This window comes from Panthera tigris, chromosome C1, assembly GCF_018350195.1.
Source record: "Panthera tigris isolate Pti1 chromosome C1, P.tigris_Pti1_mat1.1, whole genome shotgun sequence".
NCBI lineage: Eukaryota > Metazoa > Chordata > Mammalia > Carnivora > Felidae > Panthera > Panthera tigris.
The window spans coordinates 179,764,863-179,786,475 of record NC_056667.1 but is presented as its reverse complement, the minus strand read 5'-3'; the positions used below and the strand labels follow the sequence as shown (position 1 = coordinate 179,786,475).

The 21,613-nt window shown below is 37.1% G+C and overlaps 1 long non-coding RNA gene across 1 annotated transcript in view; it reads right to left on the bottom strand.

Annotated features, from left to right (window-relative positions):
* The window catches only part of LOC122240987, a 122,003-nt gene that overhangs the window by 12,010 nt on the left and 88,380 nt on the right, over nt 1-21,613 (bottom strand). The window contains exon 4 of the long non-coding RNA XR_006220866.1: nt 9,759-9,802. This is a non-coding gene — a long non-coding RNA (uncharacterized LOC122240987). The remainder of the gene's footprint in view (nt 1-9,758; nt 9,803-21,613) is intronic.

Here is a 21,613-nt window from a genome sequence, read left to right as displayed (position 1 = left end):
GGTATTTATTTATTTATTTATTTATTTTCAATATATGAAATTTAGTGTCATATTGGTTTCCATACAACACCCAGTGCTCATCCCAAAAGGTGCCCTACTCAATACCCATCACCCACCCTCCCCTCCCTCCCACCCCCCATCAACCCTCAGTTTGTTCTCAGTTTTTAACAGTCTCTTATACTTTGGCTCTCTCCCACTCTAACCTCTTTTTTTTTTTTTTCCTTCCCCTCCCCCATGGGTTTCTGTTAAGTTTCTCAGGATCCACATAAGAGTGAAACCATATGGTATCTGTCTTTCTCTGTATGACTTATTTCACTTAGCATAACACTCTCCAGTTCCATCCATGTTGCTACAAAGGGCCATATTTCATTCTTTCTCATTGCCACGTAGTACTCCATTGTGTATATAAACCACAATTTCTTTATCCATTCATCAGTTGATGGACATTTAGGCTCTTTCCACAATTTGGCTATTGTTGAGAGTGCTGCTATAAACATTGGGGTACAAGTGCCCCTATGCATCAGTACTCCTGTATCCCTTGGGTAAATTCCTAGCAGTGCTATTGCTGGGTCATAGGGTAGGTCTATTTTTAATTTTTTGAGGAACCTCCACACTGTTTTCCAGAGAGGCTGCACCAGTTTGCATTCCCACCAACAGTGCAAGAGGGTTCCCGTTTCTCCACATCTCTCCGGCATCTATAGTCTCCGGATTTGTTCATTTTGGCCACTCTGACTGGCATGAGGTGATATCTGAGTGTGGTTTTGATTTGTATTTCCCTGATGAGGAGCGACGTTGAGCATCTTTTCATGTGCCTGGTGGCCATCCGGATGTCTTCTTTAGAGAAGTGTCTATTCATGTTTTCTGCCCATTTCTTCACTGGGTTATTTGTTTTTCGGGTGTGGAGTTTGGTGAGCTCTTTATAGATTTTGGATACTAGCCCTTTGTCCGATATGTCATTTGCAAATATCTTTTCCCATTCCGTTGGTTGCCTTTTAGTTTTGTTGGTTGTTTCCTTTGCTGTGCAGAAGCTTTTTATCTTCATAAGGTCCCAGTAGTTCATTTTTGCTTTCAATTCCCTTGCCTTTGGGGATGGGTCAAGTAAGAAATTGCTATGGCTGAGGTCAGAGAGGTCTTGTCCTGCTTTCTCCTCAAGGGTTTTGATGGTTTCCTGTCTCACATTCAGGTCCTTTATCCATTTTGAGTTTATTTTTGTGAATGGTGTGAGAAAATGGTCTAGTTTCAATCTTCTTCATGTTGCTGTCCAGTTCTCCCAGTACCATTTGTTAAAGAGACTGTCTTTTTTCCATTGGATGTTCTTTCCTGCTTTGTCAAAGATTAGTTGGCCATACGTTTGTGGGTCTAGTTCTGGGGTTTGTACTCTATTCCATTGGTCTATGTGTCTGTTTTTGTGCCAATACCATGCTGTCTGATGATTACAGCTTTGTAGTAGAGGCTGAAGTCTGGGATTGTGATGCCTCCTGCTTTGGTCTTCTTCTTCAAAATTACTTGGGCTATTCAGGGCCTTTTGTGGTTCCATATGAATTTTAGGATTGCTTGTTCTAGTTTCGAGAAGAATGCTGGTGCAATTTTAATTGGTATTGCATTGAATGTGTAGATAGCTTTGGGTAGTATTGATGTTTTGACAATATTTATTCTTCCAATCCATAAGCATAGAATGTTTTTCCATTTCTTTATATGTTCTTCAATTTCCTTCATAAGCTTTCTATAGTTTTCAGCATACAGATCTTTTACATCTTTGGTTAGACTTATCCCTAGGTATTTTATGCTTCTTGGTGCAATTGTGAATGGGATCAGTTTCTTTATTTGCCTTTCTGTTGCTTCATTGTTAGTGTATAAGAATGTAACTGATTTCTGTACATTGATTTTGTATCCTGCAACTTTGCTGAATTCATGTATCAGTTCTAGCAGACTTCTGGTGGAGTCTATCGGATTTTCCATGTATAATATCATGTCATCTGCAAAAAGCGAAAGCTTGACTTCATCTTTGCCAATTTTGATGCCTTTGATTTCCTTTTGTTGTCTGATTGCTGATGCTAGAACTTCCAACACTATGTTAAACAACAGAGGTGAGAGTGGACATCCCTGTCGTGTTCCTGACCTCAGGGGGAAAGCTCTCAGTTTTTCCCCATTGAGGATGATGTTAGCTGTGGGCTTTTCATAAATGGCTTTTATGATCTTTAAGTATGTTCCTTCTATCCCGACTTTCTCGAGGGTTTTTATTAAGAAAGGATGCTGAATTTTGTCAAAGGCCTTTTCTGCATCGATTGACAGGATCATATGGTTCTTATCTTTTATTAATGTGATGTATTACGTTGATCGATTTGCGAATGTTGAACCAGCCCTGCATCCCAGGAATGAATCCCACTTGATCATGGTGAATAATTCTTTTCATATGCTGTTGAATTCGATTTGCTAGTATCTTATTGAGAATTTTTGCATCCATATTCATCAGGGATATTGGCCTGTAGTTCTCTTTTTTTACTGGGTCTCTGTCTGGTTTAGGAATCAAAGTAATACTGGCTTCATAGAATGAGTTTGGAAGTGTTCCTTCCCTTTCTATTTTTGGAATAGCTTGAGAAGGATAGGTATTATCTCTGCTTTAAATGTCTGGTAGAACTCCCCTGGGAAGCCATCTGGTCCTGGACTCTTATTTGTTGGGAGATTTTTGATAACCGATTCAATTTCTTCGCTGGTTATGGGTCTGTTCAAGCTTTCTATTTCCTCCTGATTGAGTTTTGGAAGAGTGTGGGTGTTTAGGAATTTGTCCATTTCTTCCAGGTTGTCCAATTTGTTGGCATATAATTTTTCATAGTTTTCCCTGATAATTGCTTGTATCTCTGAGGGATTGATTGTAATCATTCCATTTTCATTCATGATTTTATCTATTTGGGTCATCTCCCTTTTCTTTTTGAGAAGCCTGGCTAGAGGTTTGTCAATTTTGTTTATTTTTTCAAAAAACCAACTCTTGGTTTCGTTGATCTGCTCTACAGTTTTTTTAGATTCTATATTGTTTATTTCTGCTCTGATCTTTATTGTTTCTCTTCTTGTGCTGGGTTTGGGGTGTCTTTGCTGTTCTATTTCCTTTAGGTGTGCTGTTAGATTTTGTATTTGGGATTTTTCTTGTTTCTTGGGATAGGCCTGGATTGCAATGTATTTTCCTCTCAGGACTGCCTTTGCTGCATCCCAAAGCATTTGGATTGTTGTATTTTCATTTTCATTTGTTTCCATATATTTTTGAAATTCTTCTCTAATTACCTGGTTGACCCACTCATTCGTTAGTAGGGTGTTCTTTAACCTCCATGCTTTTGGAGGTTTTCCAGACTTTTTCCTGTGGTTGATTTCAAGCTTCATAGCATTGTGGTCCGAAAGTATGCATGGTATGATCTCAATTCTTGTATATTTATGAAGGGCTGTTTTGTGACCCAGTATATGATCTATCTTGGAGAATGTTCCATGTGCACTCGAGAAGAAAGTATATTCTGTTGCTTTGGGATGCAGAGTTCTAAATATGTCTGTCAAGGCCATCTGATCCAATGTATCATTCAGGGGCCTTGTTTCTTTATTGACCGTGTGTCTAGATGATCTATCCATTTCTGTAAGTGGAGTGTTAAAGTCTCCTGCAATTAACACATTCTTATCAATAAGGTTGCTTATGTTTGTAATTGTTTTATATATCCGGGGGCTCCTGTATTCGGCGCATAGACATTTATAATAGTTAGCTCTTCCTGATGGATAGACCCTGTGATTATTATATAATGCCCTTCTTCATCTCTTGTTACAGCCTTTAATTTAAAGTCTAGTTTGTCTGATATAAGTATGGCTACTCCAGCTTTCTTGTGACTTCCAGTGGCATGATAAATAGTTCTCCATCCCCTCACTCCCAATCTGAAGGTGTTCACAGGTCTAAAATGAGTCTCTTGTAGATAGCAAATAGATGGGTCTTGTTTTTTTTTATCCATTCTGATACCCTATGTCTTTTGGTTGGCGCATATAATCCATTTACATTCAGTGTTATTATAGAAAGATATGGGTTTAGAGTCATTGTGGTGTCCATAGGTTTCATGCTTGTAGTGATGTCTCTGGTACTTTGTCTCACAGTATTCCCCTTAGGATCTCTCGTAGGGCTGGTTTAGTGGTGATGAATTCCTTCAGTTTTTTTTGTTTGGGAAAACCTTTATCTCTCCTTCTATTCTAAATGACAGACTTGCTGGATAAAGGATTCTCGGCTGCAAATTTTTCTGTTCATCACATTGAAGATCTCCTGCCATTCCTTTCTGGCCTGCCAAGTTTCAGTAGAGAGATCGGTCACGAGTCTTATAGGTCTCCCTTTATATGTTAGAGCGTGTTTATCCCTATCTGCTTTCAGAATTTTCTCTTTATCCTTGTATTTTGCCAGTTTCACTATGATATGTCGTGCAGAAGATCGATTCAAGTTACATCTGAAGGGAGTTCTCTGTGCCTCTTGGATTTCCTTGCCTTTTTCCTTCCTCAGATCAGGGAAGTTCTCAGCTATTATTTCTTCAAGTATACCTTCAGCACCTTTCCCTCTGTCTTCCTCCTCTGGAATAGCAATTATGCTTAGATTATTTCTCTTTTTTTTTTTTAATTTTTTTTAACGTTTATTTATTTTTGAGACAGAGACACAGCATGAACGGGGGAGGGGCAGAGAGAGAGGGAGACACAGAATCGGAAGCAGGCTCCAGGCTCTGAGCCATCAGCCCAGAGCCCGATGCAGGGCTCGAACTTGCGGACCGCGAGATTGTGACCTGAGCTGAAGTCGGACGCTTAACTGACTGAGCCACCCAGGCGCCCCAGATTATTTCTCTTTAGTGAATCACTTAGTTCTCTAATTTTCCCCTCATACTCCTGGATTTTTTTTATCTCTCTTTTTCTCAGCTTCTTCTTTTTCCATAATTTTATCTTCTAGTTCACCTATTCTCTCCTCTGCCTCTTCAATCCGAGCCGTGGTCATCTCCATTTTATTTTGCAGCTCATTAATAGCATTTTTTAGCTCCTCCTGGCTGTTCCTTAGTCCCTTGATCTCTGTAGCAATAGATTCTCTGCTGTTTTTATACTGTATTCAAGCCCAGAGATTAATTTTATGACTATTATTCTAAATTCACTTTCTGTTATATTGTTTAAATCGTTTTTGATCAGTTCGTTAGCTGTCGTTATTTCCTGGACGTTTTTTTGAGGGGAATTCTTCTGTTTTGTCATTTTGGATAGGCCCTGGAGTGGTGTGGAACTGCGGGGCACTTCCCCTGTGCTGTCTTGAATAACTTGCGTTGGTGGGCGGGGCCGCAGTCAGACCTGATGTCTGCCCCCAGCCCACCGCTGGGGCCACAGGCAGACTGGTGTGTACCTTTTCTTCCCCCCTCCTAGGGGCTGGATTCACTGTGGGGTGGCGTGGCCCATCTGGGCTACCTGCACACTGCCAGGCTTGTGGTGCTGGGGATCTGGCTGGGTAGTTTTTTAATCCAACTATTGCCAAAGTAACACCAAAGTCAGGGAGTGACTATCTCTGGGAAAATAATACTCATAAAGAAAAAGAAAATTGTATATATATATGTATATATTTATATATTTAAGGATTTTTTTCTCTTAAACTAATTAGGTCTGTGGTGCATAGGTGGCTCATTTGGTTAAGCGTCTGCCTTTGGTTCAGGTCATGATCTCGTGGTTCGTGAGTTTGAGTCCTGCATTGGACTCTCTGTTGTCAGTGCCAAGCCCGCTCAGATCCTCTGTCCTCCCCCCTCCCCGTCTCTCTCTCTTTCTCTGTCTCACAAAAATAAATAAGTTAACTTATAAAACTATATTAAAAAAACTAATTAGTTCAGACCAATTTAATCATGTACTCAATGTATCCTTCTTAGCATTTATTCATACCACAAATTTTAAGGGAGTGAATTACATCAATTGTGTTTTCTTCCACGGTGTATAAGTTTTCTCTGATAAAAAGTATCACAGTAAATATGTTCTTTGATCTTTCTTCTGGGGACAAGGAAAAAAGAGTGTAAAAATGATCTTTCTTCTGGGGACAAGGAAAAAAATGTGGTAAAACGAATCCTTTGTTTTGTCAGCATACTCAGCTCTCTTATTTCCTCTTTCGTGAAGCTCTTAAAATCCCACATTTGCACTAAATCTTCCCTAAACTCATAAGATGATCAAACATATCCTATTTGGATGTCAAATTATGATTTTCTGACCTATGTTCTACCATCCTCTCTTAACAACTATAAAGCGTAAATATAATCAAATTTGTTTGATTACTCATTCACAATTACTTTTTATTCATTTTGAGTATGTCAGTGGTTTTTATTTCATATTTTAACTTTTTTGAAGATGGTGATTGTTTCTATGTAAAAGTTGTGAAACCTGTCTTATGATGGTACATACAAGATATTATTTGTGTGAACTGTAGAGGAGAAACGGATAGAGCTTAGGGGACGGCTCAAACACGGGCTTCCAGGGCAAGTCTTGAAGCAGGAAAAGGCAAATACATGACTGAATTTTATACGATAATTAGTACTAACATCACTTCTGCAACAGTTGGGCACTAGAGATCGCAGCTAAAGGCATGAATGAGGTAGAGAGACAAACAAAAGTCATAGCACTGCCTGTGGGGTGTGTCTGCATATAAAAGTACATGCCTAAGAGGAGGCTAGAGGACAATGTTCTGGCATCTACATACCTACTGGCATGGTGGTTATGTTTGTTATATCGTCAGTATCACCGTGGGTCTGGATTTTTTCATAAAATCTTGTTTTGGACTGAGGACACAAGAAACCAAGTGGGAGCAATTCCAAAATGGATGCAATAGAAGCAGGTAAGAAAACAAAAGAGGAAGAAGGAATAACAAAGAACTTCAAATAAAAAGTAAGACATTTTCTTTTTTTTTTAATTTTTTTAAATGTTTTATTTATTTTTGAAAGAGAGAGAGAGATACAGAGTGCGTGCTGGGGAGGGGCAGAAAGAGAGGGAGACACAGAATCGGAAGGAGGCTCCAGGCTCTGAGGTGTCAGCACAGAGCCTGACGTGGGGCACGAACTCACAAACTGCGAGATCATGACCTGAGCCAAAGTTGAATGTGTAACTGACTCAGCCACCCGGGCACCCCATAAGACATTTTCAAAATGCATGAAGAAATGTATTTCGAAGAAATGCAACTGAGAAAATCAACAAATATAAACATGAATCTGTTCTAGATAAAACTGCAGTAATAGAACCCCTGAAAAAATTTAAGTATGTTTAGGATTACCAAATAAATACAAATATAATATTCCCCCAAAATATTATGACAGTCAGTGTATTATTCAGAGTTTTACAGAGAAACATAACTAATAAGATATATATCTTTACATCTCTCTGTGTACATATATACATCTCTCTAAACATAACTGTATCTAGATGTCTATATATAAATAATAGATATATATAGAGAGATTGTTTCAAGGAATTGTCTCACATTGTGAAGGCTGGTAAATACAAATCTTTAGGGTGGGCTGATAAACTGGAGACCCAAGAAAGAGTTGCAGTTTTAAATCCAAAGACAGTTGGCTAGTAGAATTTCCCCTTTCAGGGGGAAGTCAGTCGTTTTTCTTATGACTTTCAACTGATTGGATGAGGCCCACCCATATCTTATGGGGCAATTCCCATTACTCAAAGTCTGCTGATTCAGATGGTAATCCCATTCAAAAAAAAAAAAAAAAAAACAAAACCACAAAACAAAACAAAAATCCCTTCACTTAAACATCTAGAATACTATTTGACCAAATATCTGAGTATTGTGGCCTGGGCAGGTTGACACATAAAATTAGCCATCATGGTCAGGCAGAACAGGGGGGAAAAAAAAAAGGAATAAGTATGAGAAAAAAATCAATCAGAAAACTTGGAAACCAAATTTGTATATATCTGGGGTAAAAGCTACATTAGATTAGTCATGGTTGAAATGAGAAATGATGAATTGATTGATCTTTCTGAGATGCCCTGTCAGTGCACACTGATAGGAATTTTGAATGGACAGTTCACAGGCCTAGATATATTATGAGATATACCCTTGGTAAAGGAAACTTACCTTAATGAGCTTCACTGAGGAAACTTTTAAAAGATCTACTTCTGGGGTGCCTGGGTGGCTCGGTCAGTTAAGTGTCTGACTTTGGCTCAGGTTATGATCTCACAGCCCATGAGTTCAAGCGCTGCGTTGGGTTCTGTGCTGACAGCTTAGAGCCTGGAGTCTGCTTTGGATTCTGTCTCTAGTTCTCTCTGCCCCTTCCCCTCTCATACTCTGTCTCTGTCTTTGTCTCTGTCTCTCAAAAATAAATAAATATTAAAAAATTTTTTAAAAGATCCACTTCAGTCAGAAAAAAAAAATGTCAGATACAATGAGGAGAGTAGAAATTTTAAATAGTATATCTTGATTCATGTACCTACTACTATAAAAACATCACCCGGCTCCAGAGGGCTGAAATAACTCAGTGTGAAGTTTAACATTATGTGGCAAATATAAGGCAAATAAAACTTTTTGAACAAGAATTAATGAAGAATCATGAGGCAACAATAGTAAGGTGAATAATAGATAGGTTGGTTCTCACTAAAATTAAGGATTTGGGCTTAACAAAAGCACTATGGACAGAGATCATGGCTAACAAACAATTGAAAGAGAACACTCTCAGTATAGCAAACCAGTATGAGCAGATATTTAGAATCCGGTAGGAACACTTTGAAATCAACAAGTGAAGGACAAAAAATCCAATAGAAAAAAAATGAGCAAGATACAAACAGGCAATTCACAGAAAGGAAAGCACAAGTGGTTAGCAAGGATATGAGTGAATATTTAAACTCATAAATAATTAGAGAAATTAAAATGTTTAAAAAGGTGATATCTATAGCCATTGGGTTAACAAAAATTGATAAGTTGGATAGTGCCAAGTGGTAGTAAGAATTTTGGCAAACTGAGCTGCTCGCACACTGTTTGCGGGAGTTTAACACTGCTTGGCCATCCTAATGTGCAACACATCTGTACATTGTCAAATTATTTATATTTATGCTCTGTATACATTCATTTCATACCTGGCTGTACATATCACAGAGCTATAAAAAAGCTAAATATAATGAAGTGGGGGAGTTGAAAGATATCTTTATGTCCCTAAATGGAGACTGTATAAATAAAATGTAGTGGATGTATGTTATGGATCCCTAAAAAATAGAAACGGTAAGAGAGGTATGAGCTCAGCAGTACCAATAACTTTTAAGAACACAATGCTTAAGGAAAAAAGTAAGAAACAGAATGTGGTCTTAACACAAGATAATTTATGTGCATTTAAAACAGTCTCCCAAGGGGCGCCTGGGTGGCTCAGTCGGTTAAGTGGCCAACTTCAGCTCAGGTCATGATCTCGCGGTCCTTGAGTTCAAGCCCCGCATCGGGCTCTGTGCTGACAGCTCAGAGCCTGGAGCCTGTTTCAAATTCTGTGTCTCCCTCTCTCTCTGACCCTCCCCTGTTCATGCTGTCTCTCCCTGTCTCAAAAATAAATAAACGTTAAAAAAAAATTGTTAACAAAAAAACAAACAAACAAAAAAAACACTCTCCCAAAACATCCCAGCCTCTTGTTTAAAGGGACATATAAAATATAAGGCTACATGTTCAGTTAGGTAGAATATTTGCATTTGGAAGAATAAAAATGAGAACAAAGAGTGTTTATTTTAAAATAATAAATAAATAGAACAAGAGAGGTACTTACACAAAACAGTGATTATAATTTGCCAGATAGGATCATTTTTCTCTCTGTATTTGACAGAAGGATAAAAAATAATAATAGGATAATAAGAGATAATAAATATCAGTTCCTATATTTTGTGAGTAAACATTGATACCAACTAGATAATGTAACAGGTTGGGGAGTTGCCAATGAGCAATTAAACTGTGCATGGACACAACAAGGTGTCCAGGATCTCCTCTATGACTCAACATCGTATAGACTCATTAGTCCATACCATCAGACAAGAGAATCAAAAAAATCAGATTAGGGAAGTAATAAAACTGTTTTCAGATGATATGATTGTATAACTAGAAAACAAAAGGGGATCAATGATCAACCTAACACACCTATTAGAAGTACTCAGTAATTTAGCAGAATATAAAATTAATGTAAAAATTGTCTTAGATTTCTGGTTGCTAGTTTGTCATCGCCAAGCTTAGACTTGATTAACATGTAAAACTTGCTTGTAAAACTTGTATCAAATGTAAAACTTCTTCTGTGTAAACCCTATTAAGAGAATGAAAGGTGAAACTCAGGTAGAGAGAAATATTTGAAAACACACATAATAAAGACTTTGTATTTGAAAATGTTCAAAGAAGTCTTAAAACCAAACGATAAAACAACAACAACTAATCTGATTAACCAACGGGTGGAAGATCTGAATAGATACCTCACCAAAGAAGATACATAGATGGGAATAAGTATATAAAAATACGATCCTCATTATTTTTCGCCTAGGAAATTGCAAATAAAAACAACAATAAGATACCACTACACACCAATTAAAACCTCTCAAAGCCCCAACACTGCCTGTGACAATTGCTGGGGAGGATGTGGGGCAATAGGAACTGCCATTCATTGTTGGTGGGAGAGCAACCTACCGCAGATACCTTGCAAGAGAGTTGTACAACTTACCACAGCGTCTGGCAATCTATCTCCTAGGTATTTACCCAGCTGATCTTGCAATTTCATGTGCCTGTGAATACCTGCATGTGAATGGTCATAGCAACTTTGTTCATATAGGCCAAAAGACAGACACAACCAAGATTTTCTTCAGTTGGTGAATGAATGAACCGTGGTACATTATACAATGAAATATTATCTAGTGCTGACCCTGGAAGGAGCCCCACGTTTTTAGTTAAGAAGAACCATGTTATCCTGGACTTGAGGAAGCCTGAAATATTTGTACTCTTGTTTTCATAGCTAAAACGTGACTGCTAATAAACAAATGGGCTAGGATTTCAGCTTCAAAGGGGACAATATAAACTTAATTGAAGAATAAGGGGCAGTTACTGAGAAAGGCTTTTCTCTCTCCCATAGTCAAGCAGATACAAATGGAAGAGTACAGACTCCTGGAATCTTACCTCAATTTATTTCAAGTTGAGGCTTATGTATTTTGACCAAACAGAAAGATGCTTTGGGTTACCACTTAACATTGTGTGTGTGTGTGTGTGTGTGTGTGTGTGTGCGCATGTGATAAAGATAAGTAAAGCATATTTTTGGATATGGATGGAAAAATTTTTTTCAGCACATTTCTTGCTCAACACAAATTTTTAATAGAATTTTAACTTATTTTGAAGTTACAAATAATTGAATTCCCCAAACTTGAAACAATAGAGATATTATGAACATTTTCAGATTCTCAATAACAAAAGTAATCTGCTCATCATTAATTACTTATCCAAATATAAAGGTGATAAATACAATAATATTCAAACTGACAAAGTTAAAATCATATCTCCTTGGAAGCTAATGAGGTAGGGGAAGAGAAGATTTTTACTGTATTTGCAGTAAAATACACAGATTTTTGTACTATACATTGTAAAGCTAGTTTACATATATATATATCAACAAAAATGCATATTATATTAAGTCATTATATCTATATAATATGAATACTATCAGATTTCCTTCTCTCTTAACCTATTCTAAGTTCTGGTATATATTTACATAATTGACCCATGTTATCACTCAAAACTTTATCAAATACTATTTCTGACAAGTGGAGTACAGCTTATTAGAAGCAAATTGCTAACAATAAATTAAGATATGTGAATATTAAACATCAAGGACAAGTCTACTCCTTCAGATATTTGGTTAATATATTTTTATATTTCTAACTCAATAGATAATTATAATTTTTATTCTCTGAAGAAGTAAAAACAGTTCAATCTCTCAGGGCAACACTAAAGAATCAGATGAAAATTCACTGAATATAACAAATGAAGAGAAAAATTTATATTGAAAACAAAATTAAGGATTTATGGTTTCCAGGGGTGCCTGGGTGACTCAGTCAGTGCATCTGACTTCAGCTCAGGGCATAATCTCACGGTTCATGAGTTCGAGCCCCATGTCGGGCTCTGTGCTGACGGCTCAGATCCTGGAACCTGCTTCAGATTCTGTGTCTCCCTCTTTTTCTGCCCCTCCCCTGCTTGTGCTCTCTTTCTCTCTCTCGTTCTCTCTCTCAAAAATAAACATTTAAAAAAATTAAAATTGAATTTATAGTTTTCAAGAAAGTTTGATTTAATATTCATATATGAAATGGTTTACCATTCCTTAATGCTTCTATGTCATAGTATGTTTCTTTATAAACTACTTTTAAAATCAGTCTAACATGGTGATTTAAAAACTGGAAGTGCTTAACTTTTCTACATAAACTTTGATGTTTTCATTAGCAGTAAGAATCTAAGTTTTGTTTGATAACATAAAAATAATACCTTTAATATTTTAAACTCTTAACATGTATTTTGGAAAAAAATAATTCTCACTTATTATTAGTCCAACATATAATTAATATTTCAGTGTATGTTTTTACCTGGGTATGTGTATATGCTTTAAGGAAATACCATTTTTCAGAATCTATTTTACTATAGGACAAAATAAAAACATGGACTTGTAAGTTGTCAAAGTATTTATGTATAATTTGTCATTAAATATTGTTAATTATTATTAACAATACCCTTTAAAAACCTCCAAAACACATATTTGTAATAATAAAAAGGTATAACTAAATAGATTGAATTATATAGTTATTTTGTATCATTTAGAGATGTTCCTTTTTTACTTAAAATTTTTTAAATGTTTTATTTATTGTGAGAGAGAGAGTGAGAGAGACAGAGCATGAGTGAGGGAGGGGCAGAGAGAGGGACACAGAATCCGAAGCAGGCTCCAGGCTCTGAGCTGTCAGCCCAGAGCCCAACGTGGGGCTCCAACCCACAAGCGGAGAGATCATGACCTGAGCCAAAGTCAGACGATTAACCCACTGAACCACCCAGGCACCCCAGAGATGTACCTTTTTGAAGGAAGAAATTTCAGTTGTTTCAGACAACTATGTCCACAGATACATCACTGAGAAAGAAGGTACCTGTTTTATGATGGGGTTTATCTTCCATCCATTAGTGTTTCAAAGGCACCCAAGGTGCTTACTACCTCCCACTCTCCAGATTCTATTGGTGATTGCATAAAAATATTCAGTGGGATGGTGAAAAGCCAAATCCTTATAAACTAAACGGGGCATGGAGCAAAAATTTAATGCATGCCTGAGGCAGAATGATATAATCCTGTTCTTGTGAAGTGAAAGCAAACTGCTGATGGTGTTCTATGTATATTGAAATGGAGAAAAAAATAGTTTCTGGGATAACAGCTATAGTCCAGGTACTACAGGTTGTATTGATTTACTCTACTACAAAACATAAGAGATTATTTTTAACACACTCTAAGAAGATCCCTGAGCTTGAACATTGGCCATAAAATAAGAATTTAGGACACTGGAGTACTTATCAACTCCCATCCACAGTAGTTGACTAATGTACCCTGGGGCCGTATTCTTCAGCCCTTCCTATCTGATTCAGTGTGCTCCTGCCATGAGTAAAAGCCCTCAGGCAGAAGAGATGGTTGTAATAAAGAGCCATCCATGGGTGCAGGGAAAAGAGTGCAGGTATATGGGTATGATGCTCATGGCATGTGCTAAAATTCTTAAAAATAAAATCTTCACTTGATACCTCTACCCTCTCTAGCTACTGCCTTGTTTCTCCCCTTATTACTTAATATCATCATCATTATTATTATTATTATTATTATTATTATTATTATTATTAAGAGAGAGAGTGTGTGCACATGTGTGTGAGCAGGGCAGAAGGAGAGAATCTTAAGCTGTGTCGGTGCTTCTTGGGGAGCCCGAGGCAGAGCTCGATCCCATAACCCTAGGATAATGAACTGAGCCAAAAATCAGGAGTCCCACCCTCAACCAACTGAGCCACCCCAGTGCCCCTCTCCCACTTTAAAGCACAATTCCATTGATTGATTGATTTTATTGTTTTATTGTTTTATTTTTTTATATTTGAGAGAGACAGAGTGTGAGCAGGGGAGGGGCAGAGAGATGGGGACAGAATCTGAAGCAGGATCTAGGCTCCAAACTGTCAGCACAGAGCCCAACATGGGGCTCCAACTCACACGCAGGGAGATTGATATGCCCAAATTCGAAAGACCCCCAAGAACAAACTACCAGAGGCCAGAGTCAAAGCCAAGCGGCAAGGGTCGTTTATTGCAGGTTCGAACCTGGACCTCCGTGCACTTGTTACCGGTGACGCTAAGAGGTCCTGAGCCAGGATCTTACAGCTTCTTTTATAGACAGGCACAAACAAGTTAGGGATTTTTCGAGGTTACAGAGCTGTTATTGGTTGACATTTAAATTTGAACACTCAGCAGAACTTGATTGGTTCCCGCCTTTAGGTCAGACCACAACCGGGCACGCCCTGGCTGGTTCCGGAATGGCGGGGGGTGGGGGGGTTGGGGGGGGTGGGGAGGTCTTTTCTCTGCAGTTGTGAGTACACCTGGTAATTTTTCTCTTAGTGTCTCAAGATCATGACCTAAGCTGAAGTTGGATGCCCAACCAAATGAGCCACCCAGGAGCCCCACAATTCCCTTTAATAAGTCTTTCATATTTGTCTTTCTAGTTGGCTTTTTTATATTCTCTCTTTCACCTACCCCAGTCATTTTCTCATGCCCTCCACGTCCCTGAAACAATTCTTGTCTACATTGCTGCAGCTTATAGTTCTGTGTGTTTTCACTCCTTGAGAGTACCTAGCATGTAGAGGATGAAACCTAGCTTGTGTTCTATTCACCAAACCGTGCACTCTGTTGTGGGTCTGTATCCACCGAGGAGCAGCAGTACTTTTTTTCTAATTTGTAGAAAGGCACATTTTAGGCTCACTGTGACTTGCTTACTGATGTCACCAGTGATTATTGATTTTGCTAATGTCAGTGACTGATTCTAGAAATTATCTCAGTCTATAAGCAGCATTTGCCCTAGGTTGCTCACTTTCTCCTATTTGTGCATGTGCCTGTTGTGTTTTTATTATGCTATTGTTCGTTTTTGCTTATCTCTCCTCTCAGATCTCTAAAGCTCTATGTGTACTATACCTCAGACTTTGAGAACATTTTTCGCTTTCTATCAACATACCCTTCTTTGGGGATCTCATTAATTCTCATACTCGATGGCTGCCAAATTTATATTTAGCCTTGGTGGTTATTTTGAACTCTGGATTCAGCTTGACTTTACAATACTTGATTGTTTAGTTGACATCTCAAACACTAAGTGCCATTGGAAATCTTGTTCTCACCTCCACACCCCTTCCTGCTCTTTCAGTAAATGACTGCCCCCTCCTTTCTGTTGCTCAGGCAAAACAACCTGAGACATCTTGACTTCTCCCTTTCTTTATCTACCTCCATAGCCAATCCAGGTAAATCCTATTAATTTCACCTTCAAAATTTATACTAAATCCTAGGGCTATGGATGCTGTTTAAGGCTATGGGAAAAAACAAAACAAAACAAAACAAAAAAAACTAATGAGATTACTAAGGGAGTGTGTGTAGAGAAAAATATAAAGTTGGTGTTTATTGAGACTTTACTACGTGCCAGCCACTTTCACATTCATTGAGCCCTCTCAATTGCTCAATATAGACAATGCTAGTTAACAGTGTCAAGAATGTTGTTTCTTCCACAAAAGAGAAATTTGGTTGCTCTGAGTTTCTCTGCCAAAGTTGCTGCCCCTCTCCAGGACATACCAACTTTGCATTCTGCACTCTGGTGCTCTTGATGTATTAGGAGCTCTGCACTACGCTCACTACACAGAGAATAATTCTCTTTCACTTCACTTGTTAACAGTAGACCCAGAGAAGTGTTTTCTTATTCCTCGGACATCACAAACAAGTGAAACACCTTTTTCTATTTATAGCTCTTCTTGCTTAAGGATCAGATATATGCCCATGGATCTTAGTCTTCAGTGATTCAATAAAGGTCACTGCTTTACCCTCAAACTGCCCTACTTTCATTCATCTAGGATAGCTTCTTTCCAAAGAGGTTGCCAAGTCTTTTAGCTCAATAGATCTGTGGTGGATCTCTGGACTTATCTGAATTAATGATTACAGCAGTGTTTACTAACAAACAGCTTTGCAACAGGTAGACATTTGAGAGCCTGTGTTTATACTGATTCCTTTCACTCTGATGATCTAAGCATCTGAATAGTCAACTGTATTTGAAAAGGGCTCTCTGGACAAATTCTGAATTTAAACATAGAATTTGGCTTTTCTCAAAAAAAGCGTTCCCCTTTCACTTCTTAATTTTCCTAATTATTTGTTATTCCCTCAATGATGCTTGCTGGTTTCTTTTCCTCAGTTGTTAGGGAAGATGCATGAATATTATCTGTATCTCAGCTTGAAGTTTAATATTAGTGGCTTTCTTTGCTAGCATGCCCTTTGATATTGACGTGCCACTGCAGGGATGGCATTAATGATAAACCCCAATTTATTACTATTTTAAGTCATTTTATTCATTGACTATAGTCTGAAGAGCTAAAAGGCATTTTTAGAAAATGACAACTAGTAATTTATCTTTACTGCAGCCCCTAGAGAGACACATCAATATCAAAGTTCCAGGGCTGGCTCAGAGAGTGACTGTCTCACCACACCACAGAGAAGCCTTCAGGGACTCTTTGGCAGTTTGTTGGATTTTTTTAAGCAGACAATGAAGAAGATGGTATCTGAAGAGAGGAAAAAGTTGGGAGGGGCAAAGTTAGGATTCAGAAGTAATTTATTAGATATAAAATATGAATTATAAATATAGTCAGCATTATCAGAATGCATATAAAGATAGCTTTTAATGGTATTACACAATTTTTAATGCATCTTTTCCTTTAAATTTCATATTTTAGACTTGAGCATCTTTGATTTAGAAGAAGAAGTGTTGTTAATTTTTATTTTATTTTGATATTTTTTGAAAAATAAATAGCAATATTTAGAAAATATGGTATATGCTATCCTGGGTGAAGCACAGGTATTAAATGAAGACATAGGAAAGTCACCTAATACAATTTTCAAGTACTAGGGAACATGTTCTTAAGGACAGGCACCTAATTAGAGATAGGAGCCTTGACTAGAAATTATCTAGGGGAAAAAAGGACTCAATAAGTTTTTCTTACAAAGAAGGGATTAAATAGACAAGATCCAGAAGCTGAATAAAACCCGGATATCTTTGAGGACTAACCACAAATTTAGCATGGCTGCTGTGTATGGAGTGTAAGGGATGAGTGCTGAGCTGAAAAAGGAGAGAGTTTATCAACGGTGCCATTTTGAATTGACTTGTATGTCATTTAATGTTGTTAGAGTGAATTCTAGAGAAAACATGAAACAATAGAAGAATTTTAAGTATTGAAAAAGTTCTGCAACATCTGTAAAGAGTTTGGCTTGGAAAGGGCTGACCAGAAGCAATAAAATCAGGTGGGAGGCTTTATTAATAATCCGGGCAAGATTTAGTGTCACCTGGCATATAGTCTGGCCACATGTTTTGATGTTTAATTATATTTTATCATATCAAGTCCTCAATTTTGTGGAAAAAAACTCTGTCTCTCTAGAAGCTTGAATTGGAGTTTATCTTCCTTTGAATTTTTATAGTATTTTGTTGGTATTATGGCATTTATAACATTCCATCTCCTACTACGGTTTTGTGTATTCACTTGTACCTTTCCCCAATATTGTTTGAAATTTTGGAACACTGTATGATGATTTTCTGATTATTCAGTTTTGTATTGGAGAAATATCTGTAAAAATTCTTATAAATTTTTAACAAATGCATTCTTTTACCAAGTATCTTCAAAATTCATGTTGTACCAACAATTGGATAAATCAATATTTGCAAATGAACTAGTGAATAACATTATTTATGTCTAATCCAGCCTAAAGGTTGGGAATCTCTAGTCTCCTAGTCTTGCTCTGTTCATAAATAACCCAACAACGACCCAGGGTATTTTAGTATGAAGTCTCTCCAAATCTGTACTCAGCAGATAAATCCAAAAAGTTTGGTGGTTTTTATCACCCATAAAGAACACTGACATGTTAGAATTGTATATATAAAGGCTCAGGATTTGATTAAATTGTAATATAGTTTTAAATTTTTTAGTATAGCTAGAGTCTTCAAGTGATGTTAAGGCCCTGAGTGCATCTTTGGATACTTTCAGTACCTGTTACCTGTGAGAAGAGTAACTCATTTTAATGACCCAAGTTTCCTACACTCAGAATGTAAGATGGACTCTGGGTGCTTTATGGGACGGCTTGGCACACATTTACTGTTTATCACAAGATAGTTTTAAGTTATAAATGATTTTAGATGCAGGGATATTCTTAGGGAAATTTGCAGGCCTATAAAAAAAGACACCATAGAAAAACAAAACTGGATATATGATAAATTGTCAGACAGACTGGGGTTGTGGACCATGGTAGTGTTTACTGCATAGGGATAGTTTATAGTGAGAAAGCTTATTCTTTACATTTGGAAATACATAGAACCATAAAAATGTGATGGTTGGTTTAACCTATAAAGAGTTTTCTAATCAGTTAGTTCCTGACAGAAGGTAGAAATTGTACCTTATGAAAGATTTATTTTATTCCTCTCCCTTTAATTTTCAGAGCTCAGGAATGCTTTGAAGATGTTAGAGAGAACCTTATACATTTTCACAGAACTGTTTAGAAGCTGTAGGAATAGAAAACACACCAAGAAAATACTAACTTGTTAGCGCATGCTTTGCAGTTTCACTAATTCATTCCACATTCATATTGATAAAGATGGAGATTATAAAAGAACTGAATTTATGGATGGAGTTAGCAATTTAATCTCCATGGCAACATACAAAAATGATAAAGTAATTAAATGTAACATTTATGGTTTCCTGAATAATTTAGTTGTCTGGTAATTATTAACATGATTATAAAATGGCATAAACAACTGTGTGGCTCAAATGTGTGATTATGTACAATATATGGCAAACTGGCACTTACTGAACATATTTTGCTGATTTTACAGGCAATTAATAAATACATCGTGCAGCTGTGCTGAAAACACTAAATAATTTACCAGAAATCGTGTGTGTATGTGTGTGTGTGTGTGTGTGTTTCATTTAAATGCACTTATGCTTGTACTGAGCTAGGTCATTAATAGATCTAAATGTAATTTAGCTACTTCAGTAGTAAAAATGTTTTAAATGGAAGTAAGCCTTGTTTTTTTGGATCACGTTTTTTAGCCTCATTTTGATTTCTAGGCAGAGCATATTGTCACACCTATTATAGTTTTTACTATTTTATATTAACAATTTTTTTACCAAAATTACTAAAATCATTTTTTTTTCAATCATGTCTTCTGGACAAGTAGGGGCCCAGGATGCTCAGGTCAGCATGGGGTAGAGTGTCTCAAAGTCTGGGTGTAGCGTGAGAGCTTGCCTTATGGCTGCAACTGATGAACTAGCATAGAAATACGAAAACTAATATATTTGTAATAATTAAAATCTGTAATTCAGGTCAATCCAATTCACTAGTCTCAGAGTGGTTAATTATAGAATGAGAGTGAGAAACATACATAGGGCTGAAACTGGAAAAATTCACTCACTACACACATGTGTGTATATACATACATGCACACATGTGATGTATGTTCTATTTTAAAGTGATGTCACTTTAAAATAGAAAGTAGGGATGGAACCTAAGGCAATTTCTGCAAATACCAGTGAATAGATGCAGTAATTTTTACCGTTGTGTATCTATGGCAATATCAAGATGGGGGGGGGAGGCTGGATGGATGATATTATAGGAACTGTTTTGTGGAGGAGAAAAAAATGCTGATAGGGCTGGACACAGCTGAGTGATTTCAGTGTCCTTAGATAGACTTATGCCCAAGCTTGGGAAATATAGCACTGAAGGCAGAATACTGTCATCAATTTCCCAAACCAGTAATAACATCAGTAATAATGATTATAATAACAACTAGAAATGATGACAGTTGTTTATAACCCCCTCCTCCCCCCATAAAACCACCTCTATCTCTTCCACTGTTCACTATCTCTGTGGCTGTCCACACTAGGCATCAAGCAATTCAATTTGGGCTCCTGGGAATAATGCTTGGCACTTCCTTCACGAACCCTTCCCTGGCCTCATCCCAGCCTATCCTTGTGTCCTATTTATATTACTTTCTAAGTATCTTTAATCTTATGATTCTTTTCATGTCTTCCCCCTTTTCACCTACTTCAAGCTACAATCCTGGCTCAACTGGAATATGTAACAGCCCCTCCTCTTGATTAGATTATTATTAAAAAAAAAAAAATTCAGTTTACTCTTCCCTTACTTTTCTTGGGTAAATATAATTCTCCATTACTTAAGCCTTGGAAGAGTGAACTAAAGAGTGAAAGACTTGTTTGGTCAGTGCTTGAAATATGCTGATATAGTTGGGTATGACTCTACCATTGCTGTGAGAAAGATATGCCCAGCTAGTTCACTGGTTCAAGGAGGATGAGACAAGCTGAACACACAGTTTACTGTTAAAAGTTAAAGTAGATGTCTTAAAATTAATACCATTTCTTAATCTTTAAATTAAAAGAGGTGATTTGTGATTTTTAAACTTTGCTTTTTATTTTATTTTATTTTATTTTATTATTTTTAAAAAATTTTTTAAAGTTTTATTTATTTTTGAGACAGGGAGAGACAGAGCATGAACAGGGGAGGGTCAGAGAGAGGGAGACACAGAATCCAAAACAGGCTCCAGGCTCCGCGCTGTCAGCACAGAGCCTGACGCGGGGCTCAAACTCACAGGCTGCGAGATCATGACCTGAGCCGAAGTCGGCCGCTTAACTGACTGAGCCACCCAGGCGCCCCTAACTTTGCTTTATTTTAAAAGAGCTTGTGAAAAATTCATGATCAGATCTTAACTTTAGCATGATATATTTAGCATATATGTTAGTATCACAAGTATACCCAATTCCAAAGCATCAACCATTGATACCATTTAATGCGAATCAGTAAAAGATTGTTTTAAAACAAAGCAAAACAAAATGAAACAAAAATCTACCTCTAATTCTGAATGCATAATATGAAGTCCAGATGAAAACAGTACTTCTTTTGCATGGAAGTGATGCTGATATTGATGACCATGATATTGAAATTCACCTTTGTGAGACATTATGCATGCCCAGGCATGAACAAAAATGAAGGATCGAATCATTGTAATGAAATATGTATTTGGGAAATATCTCTAGCCATGAAGTGATGCATTGGAAGTAATGGATAGCTAATGCCTGGGGAAATAATATGGTCTTAGAAAATGATGTAAAATGATAAAAATGTGGCAAAAAAAAAATAACTTCTAGATCAATACTAAAACCTCAAGCAGGCAGGAAGTATTTTAATGTACTCAAGTGTACATTATACCATGGGATGTCAGTTGTCTTATGGCTTTCTTCACAAAAGAGTGTTTAGAATGATAGTAAATGGATAAATGATTTATGTTATTCTACTAAAAG